At 44.6% G+C, this 8,246-nt stretch overlaps 1 protein-coding gene across 3 annotated transcripts in view; it reads left to right on the top strand.

Moving 5' to 3' along the window:
• The window catches only part of Dpf3 (double PHD fingers 3), a 258,374-nt gene that overhangs the window by 620 nt on the left and 249,508 nt on the right, over positions 1–8,246 (top strand). The gene's annotated exons all lie outside the window — the stretch shown is intronic.

Here is an 8,246-nt window from a genome sequence, read left to right as displayed (position 1 = left end):
CGGGGAGACTTTGAGAGGACGCCCAGATCCCGGACAGAGGGAGGCGGGCTGGGCGAGGACTCGCAGGGGCCAGTCCCCGGGCCCGGTAGCCAATTCCTGCTTGCTTTCCTTCCTTCCAGTCGGGGGAACTGTTAAGCCGCCAAGTCCGCTTGCGATCGCGGAGCCGGGGGCGGCCTCGGAAAACTAGTGTAGCTGTGAAAGGGGTGCTATTGGCAGGAACGTTGGCGGAGGGTGGCTCCTACTGAAACGCGGCGCGACGTGGGCTCCGGGGTCAGCACCCCTTGGACCAGGACTTCCCCGCCGGATGAAAGCCCTCTGGCGAGGCGAGGGGGAGGTGCGGATGGGTGTTTGGTGCCGAATTCTCCCCGGTGTGTGGCGGTCGTTGACCCCGCTTCTTTTAACTCTGCACATTCGCGTCCTAAGCCCGGGCTCCTACTGGAGTTGAAAACCAGGTTCGCACCGGGGCGGCGGTAGGGGGCATTCCTAACGCGAAGGAACGCTTAGAGAGAATCGGACGTGTTTACACCAGCTTATCTCCTACTGGTGATAAGGAAGGGGGTAGGAATGTCCCAGGTTTCCGAGGAGATTGGAAGCTGAGGCTGATCAGAGGGGGTTCTGATCCTGGCTTCTGTTCTCGCTCGAAGCTCAGATACATTGCACTTGAACGCCACAGCGTTTCACCCAAGAAAGAAAATGTTTTATGGCAGAATAAATGGGCGTAACTTCGCCGCATCCTAGCTCCAGGTCGCTCGCGCCGCCTCACCGCTGATGCTGGGAGTTTCTACCGAATCCACAACTGATTTGCAATTCCCTTATTTCCAGCCGAAATCACATATTCGGGCTAGTGCCACCTGGTAAACTCAAGTTAGAAAGATCTATTTCGCATGTGCGCAGGGTTTCCTACTGGGAAAGCCATACCCTTGTTGCCGGGGAGCCGGCTTTACGCGCGGGCGGGCGCAATATCTCTACGCTCCAGTGTTCCCTTGCTCACTCCACTTTTTTTTTTTTTTAAACCACGGAAGGCTGCGTGTTTGGGGAGGATGGGGTAAGTAAGGAACAGAGAAGCGGGAAGAAGAGGGCCAAATCTTGGCTGGTTAGTGGAATTAGTTCTGAATTATACTTGCACTTTGTATAATTAGAAACAGTTGCAGTGTGATGTATTTGTAATTCTGTATTGACACACGCTAGCACACATGCAACACGCCTGCCTGCTTTTTTCCAGGTGGGAGTTGAGTGGTCATTTATAATTAGCTGTCCCTTTTTGCATCCCAAACCCTCTCCCCTGGGGGTGAGGGGTGTAAACAATATCACCCCCGCCACAGCCGAGCTTTTTGCGCCCTGATCGGTTTTCAAACTCCTTACGCAGGAGTACACACGTTGTTACTGGGAGAGCAACACCATCTGCCTTTATTTTATAGAAACAACTTGTTTAATAAAACATCTTATATATTTCATTTGTTTTTAGAAGTTGCTGATCAGGAAACAAAACACACGTGAATAAATTATGCATGGGATAAATTAGAACAAAGCGCAGAGACACATCAAGCCGAAGGGATGGATGGTGGTGCAGGGAGGAGGGGGAGCCCGGAGGATGGTTTGGAGCGCTATGTTTTTATCCTCATGTGTCCCTCCTGACAATGAAACAGAGCTCAACGACATTAGCATTTTCTCTGTGTGCGTTCTGAATCTCCCCCTCCTTTAAAAAAAAAAAAAAAGCCATCACCACGGTCGCCCCCTACAGAAACTGGTCGCACAAAGGTTTTCTCTAGGATTGGGATAAAGTAGCTTTAGTTACTGTGCCGCTCAGGTTTCATGCAACACCTATGTAGAGCTCTGTCTACTTTAAGTATGGACTATTTTTCATTAGACTAGCTTTTCCCATGCGGCACATTCAATAATATAATGTAGCGATTTGGGCGCAATTGGATGGCACAATTTGACCCTCTTAGCTTTAGGGGTCTTCCTTAGGGCCCCAAGCTCCCGAAGCTCGCTCTCTCTCTCTCTCTCTCTCTCTCTTTAGCAGTTTGGTTTTTTCCTGGTTGTCTTTGATCTCCCCTCAACTCCCTTTCTTTTTCCTCCTTGTTGTACCCCGCACCCACTTCCTCTCTGAAGCTGACAGCCTAGCTTCTCTTTCTGTTGTGCCTTTAACGTCTTATTACTGCCCAACAGGGTGTTAGAGGCAGAAAAAGGAGCTGCCTGGACTGATCAGATCACAAAGGGGACGCAGCAGGTGGCCCCATAACCAGGCAGTCACATCTGGACAAATAGAATTTAAAAGCACCAATGGACATGTATGATGTGTAAATGTGTATGATGTGTTATTTAATTTAGCAACTACATTATCTGAGCAAAGATGTGTGAGTCAACCTCATTTCTTACATACATGAGCAGGCAAGGGATATATGGAGAAATATGAATTTGACAAAGGTCTGTGTATAAATACAGGTAGGTAACATAAATATGAATTTGAGGTCTGAGTGTAAATTAGTGGCATAGCATGTTGTATTCTGGTTGATTTCTGCATACCAAGGAACAATGCTTTCCATGTAAGTTCTAATCTTAGTATTCTAGTTTAGGTAAATCATCTTCCCCCAAATCTGCAAACAACACTTTAAACAATTTACTCTATTAGTAAGTTATCAAAACTCTGGTTTGTCTGCACTTAACTGGGAATGTCTGCCACCTTCTGCCAGATTTGATTATGCACATATGTATCTATTATTATAACTGCCTGCTTAGGAAAAGAATAACTGTGATTATGATTTAATTATTCTGTATGAACCAATAGGGGTTTACTTCAAGTTAACTGTTTCTTTATAAAGAATGAGACAAATAAGCTATTTGAGCAGGTTTATAACTGTGAAATACATATACATAATTGTATCAAAACTTTCTTTTGTAAGGAGTTACCCTTGCTTGGAGGTATGTGTTGATATGCATGTTTTATTATTGAGGATACAACTTTGAGAGGTGTAAATACACTTACTTAGCCAAGGTCATGTTTACAGCTGGATCTCAACTCTTCATTTCTTTGTCCATGCTCTCATCTGGATACAGTGTATTCTAAGCTAGAGTGTTTTTTATGCCTATGAAAGTTAGAAGTCAGACCTCATTCTTGTTGTGGCAACCAGTTTAGCTGTCAGAGAGGAAGGGGTAGGGGACCACATTCCTGGTCCTAATCTCTTGGCTGTTTCTGTGGGGTGGGGATTGTGGGTAGGTACTAAATGGAGAGCAATGGGGTTAGGACTCTGTGAACTTGTAGCCTTTTATGGACAGTATTTTAGCCTTTTATGGAAAAGGACCCTCAGATATTTCAAGCCAGCAGATGCCTGAGAACCACCTTCTCCATCCGCCTCAGGTTTGATACAGTAAAAAAGCTCCAGATTCTCCAAACTTCATTAGCGCACATTATTTTCCGGTGGGATGAATGTCTTGTTTTGATGAGATGCTTGTGAAGGAGATTAATTTCTGGCAGGACACAAGTGGAGGCATTGTCATAGAGTAAACTTCTGAAAATAGCCTGGCTTGCAGACCTCCTAGGGGACATGTGAGATTGCCAGTGGAATGAATGGGAGCTGCCCAGTCCCAAAAGGTGGGCTGGAATTCAGAGGTGACTTTGTTGGACATTTCTCATCCTCCTCTGACTTTTCATGGCAAGGGGGCTAGATTTTTGGATACATCTGAGAAAGTCCATCATGTTTCCAGCTGTTTTGGAGATGTCTGCTCAGATCAATGCAAGAACTACAATGTCACCGTCAGCATGTTTTGTTTTAAGAATGGAAACTGAGGCTGATGTTCCATATTTTGAAGCGCTGTCATGCTGAATGCAGTGGCAGTGGGGGCTGGGTCATATAAAGGCTCCAGAATCCAGGTCTGTTTATTATCCCAACCTCTGCAAAGTAACTTTTGTGGTTTTTGAGTGTTTTGAAAGTCACTAGAAGACAGAAATGGAGCCAAATGTGGCAAACCTCTGGCCAAAAAAATCCCACAACCACTGAAATATTTTTTACCCAGCCGCGATTTTCCATCAGGAGTCTTATGTAAGCATGACCCTAGTTTTAAATAGTCTTTAAATATGAAGATATTTAACAAGGGAAGATAAAGAGTAGCCTGGGGGTGGGGAGGGAGAGAAGATGGATGAGTGCATAAAATCACTGTGTGGCCTGAAACTCTGAAAAGTTGATTGTTTAACTGCAGAAGAGGCTGATCCATGGCAAGTTCCAAAGTTTTCTAGTGGTCAGAGTGATTGGGGAAGGATGAGGTGTTGTAGTGTTTTTGTGATTTGTTTTTCTTAGTGGTCCAGTTCCTGGTGTTTCACAGTCTGTCAAACCATATGGATGAATGGAGCTAGCATCATAAAACTGTCACCCAGGGAAGGTTTTTGAAGCCTGTGATTTGCATTAGAGTTTGAAAAGCAGTGGTTAAGAGGTGTTGGTGGGGGAGGGGGAGGGAAAGACATCTAGAGTGTGGAGAATTTCTCGGGTGTGTGTTTGTGAATAGTGGTAGTGGCTGGTGAGTGGCAAGGGAGGAGACGGGGAGGCTTGAGGCGGCTTGGGAAGGCTAAGCTTCAGGGCCTGTGTTTGGAAGCAGGGAGGGACAAGGGGATTAGGCTCAGAGCTCCTAATAATGGGGTTCAAATAGCCCACATTGAGTCCTCTACCACCCAGGCCTTGATTCTGAGCCTGGGGAACAATAATGGCACACGTCCAATCTCCCTTTTACCCCCTCTCCTCCCTCCCTGAATCTGGGGACCGTGGTCATCTCAGGTTGCTATGAAATGATGAGTTTTTTGTTGTTATTCACCTTGAAAATCTGCTGTTTGTATTATCTGCGATTGAAAGCTCCACCAGAAAGTTTTTTCCATTCTTAAACTTTCACCTGCCACCAGCGTGTTCCAATCTCAAACCCTGTTCCCTTTGGTGTCCATTTCTCACCAGCAGCTGGTCTCTTGTAGTTTTGGTGACTCGGGGGTAATGGAGGAGAACCAATTCAGGGAGAGAAGTCCAGAGCCTCAAGATCTGCCCTATTGCCAACTTGTTCTGTGATTTTGGACGGTCTGAGCTTTGTATATTCCTTGTTTTTAAGATGAGGAGAATGAGCCAGGTACAGTAGTAGTACACACCAGTGATCCCAGCAAATGACTCAGAAGGCTGAGGCAAGAGGATTGTAAGTTCGAGGCTAGCCTCAGCAACTTAGAGATCCTGTCTCAAAATAGAAAAGAAAAGGGTTGGGGTGTAGTTTAGTAGTAGAGTGCCTCTGGGTTTAATCCCTAGTACTATGTATGTGTATGGTGGAGTGGATAGATGAAGAGGATATACTTTGACTGTCAAAATTCCTTTCAAGACAAAAACTTCCTGGTTCTTTTTGTGGTTGATTAGAACAGGGAGGAGAGGTAGCCGCCAGAGTTCCCATTTTTTTCTTTTCTTTCTTTTTTTTTTTTATGGTGCTGGGGATTGAATCCAGGATCTTGTGCATGCTAGGCAAGTGCTGCACCACCAAGCTACATCTCCAGCCCCTTTATTCTTATTATTAAAATGTGGTTCTCAAGGGAAGTTATAAGACTGGGAGACTCTTGCAGTTTCCTCTTTTTTGGCTCAGTCTTGACACAGGATTCTCCCACTTGGGGTTCTAACCTGGATGGAAATTCCTGAACCAGAGAGCAGGTTTTTAAGAATGTGGGCTTTTCTTCTGGTTCTTTCTTTCTCATTAGCACCCCAACCAGAGTCTGTTGAGAGAAGAGAGAGGAGCTGGAAGACCAGTTGGCTTATTTTGATGTTTAAAAGTGCTCAGATAGTGTTTTTAGTTGTGAAAAAGACTGGAATTACCAAGAACATTTGTCTTCCTCCTCCTCTTCCTTCTTCTTCAGGCATTTGGGGAGAGAACTGGGGATGTAGCTCCCTGGTAGACCACTTGCTTAGCATGTGCGAGGCTCTGGATTTGATCACCAGCACTGAAGATTAAAAAAAAAAAAAAAAAAAAAGCTTGGAGGGAGACTTGCTTCTTCATCATGGCACCTATTCTAGTTAACACAGAAAGGAAGTGCTCATTTATCTTCTGTGTGGGAAGCTGCATGATCCTGGCTGTTGAGGGAGCTGAAGTTAGTGAGCCTGTACTGATGTCTCGCTGAGTGTCCTCTAGGGTTCCTTATGTTATTGTTGAAGAAGTGGAGGCACCATAACAGACACACAGGGGCTCACTAGCACTGTGTATCTGTAGTGTCTAGGTTGGAATTTACTGCCTCCCCTTCATTGACATGCCTCCAGAACATTCCCAGATTCCACTGAGGGATTATTATCAGGCTTTTCTTTGGTTGAAAACTCCCTTGGCAATTTTATGCAAGTCTAAAGAAGGAAAGCAGGGTTTGCAAAAATCCATCAGAGAATGCACAGAAGCCAGTTTGTAAATTCTGAGACTTAAACTGAGAGAAAACCCATATGGAGAGAAAAAACCCATAATGGTCACCCTGTCCTTTGGCAGAGAGAGGCATCTCCTTCATTTTAAAAAACTGTGGTAAGATATGCATAACATAGAAGGGACCATTTTAGCCATTTTAAGTGTACAGTTCAGTAGCATTAAATAAACTTGTAATGTGGTGTAACCATCACCACAATTTCTAGAACTTTTATTTATTTGTTTATTTTTTTGTGGTATTGGGGATCCAACCCAGGGCCTTGTATGTGTAGTGCAAGTGCTCTATCATTGCTACACCTCCAGTTCACCCATCTTTTTAAATGTTATTTTTGAGACAGGGTCTTCATAAGTTGCCAGGGATGGCCTTGAACTTGAGATCCTCCTACCTCAGTCTCCCCAGCAGTCAGGATTACAGATGTGCACCCAGTTCATTTCTAAAACTTTTTCATCATTTTAAACAGGAACTCTATATATACTCATTAAATAATAACTCTCTGGGCTGAGAGTATAGTTCAGTGGAAGATGCAAGTGCTTAGCATATGTGAGGCTCTACATTTGATCCCCAGTCCCTAAAACAAGTAAGTAAACAACGAAAAGCTTCCCCATTCTCTATTTCCCACAGCCTCCTAGTAGTACACACCATTTTGCTTTCTGTCTCTGTGAATTTCCAAGTATTTCACGTTAGTGGAATCCTACAATATTTATCCTTTGGGGTCTGGCTTATTTCATTTAGCACAATATCTTCAAGAGTCATCCATGTTGTAGCACATATCAGAACTTCATTTCTTTTTAGTGTGTGTGTGCGCACATATGCACATACCATGTTTTGTTTATCTATTAATGGACACTTGGGTCAATTCCACCTTTTTAGCTATTGTGAATTAAGTTGCTATGAATATCGATGTACAAGTATCTGAGTCTGTTTTCAATTCTTTTGGGTAGAGGTATAGGTTCATTTTTGGACTCTAAAATTAAAACACTTAAAAGAGTGCTAATAGCATTATAAAATTCAACCTTTTCACCATTCCTTCTGTTGATGTATCACTGTTTTTTTGGGATAAATACACCATGAACTGGGAACCCAGAGACTCCCTTCTTCCATTTCCAGACATGCCTTCCCCCTTGACCTGCCTTTCCATGAGGGTGAGGACTTCTTGTGGGTTCAGGGCTTGAGCTGGGGAGGTTCCAGGGACTGAGCATGGGTTGTTTACCTGGTGAGCTTGGAGTGAAGGTTCCCTGGCCAGATGGAGGTGTGTTACCTGGCAACAGGGGAGGGAGGGAGGGAGGGAGGGAGGACCACCTGGGATGTCTGGACAGCTGGAGAGTCCAGAGTGAGGGGGAATGATTGCCCATCTTTTGACACAGTGAGGAAAGCTGCATTGCCTTTCTTCTCCCTTGCCCTGCCCCAGCCCTGTTTACTCAAGGCCCAAATGAAATAATAAATGCAAAAGCATTTCAAAAGGAGGAAAACTACAAATGTGAGGTGTTACTGGGAAAACTAAAAAAGTTTTCTGTAGCTGACTGAGACCTTTTTGGAGAGTCACTGAAACCTAATCTACTAAACATTTTAAAGATTGAAACGAAAATAAGTGAAACATTTCTGGCATCACGTAGCAGGTCCAGTCATGGTTTCTCAAGAAACACAGAACTGCTCTCCCAGCCACATGCCAGTAGCTCTGGGATTTCAGTAGGATTTTCCCACTGTCTGGGTTGGAAATAGGTGAGCAGACAAGCTCAAGGGAAAATCCCTCATTTTACTTCCCAGGTCACGCTGAGCTGAGTCCATAAGGAGAGGCTCACGCGGTAGAGAGGAACGCTTTTCTGTGAACTTGAAC

This window comes from Marmota marmota, unplaced genomic scaffold (genome assembly GCF_001458135.2).
Source record: "Marmota marmota marmota unplaced genomic scaffold, marMar, whole genome shotgun sequence".
Lineage (NCBI taxonomy): Eukaryota > Metazoa > Chordata > Mammalia > Rodentia > Sciuridae > Marmota > Marmota marmota.
This window is presented reverse-complemented; position numbering and strand designations above follow the sequence as displayed.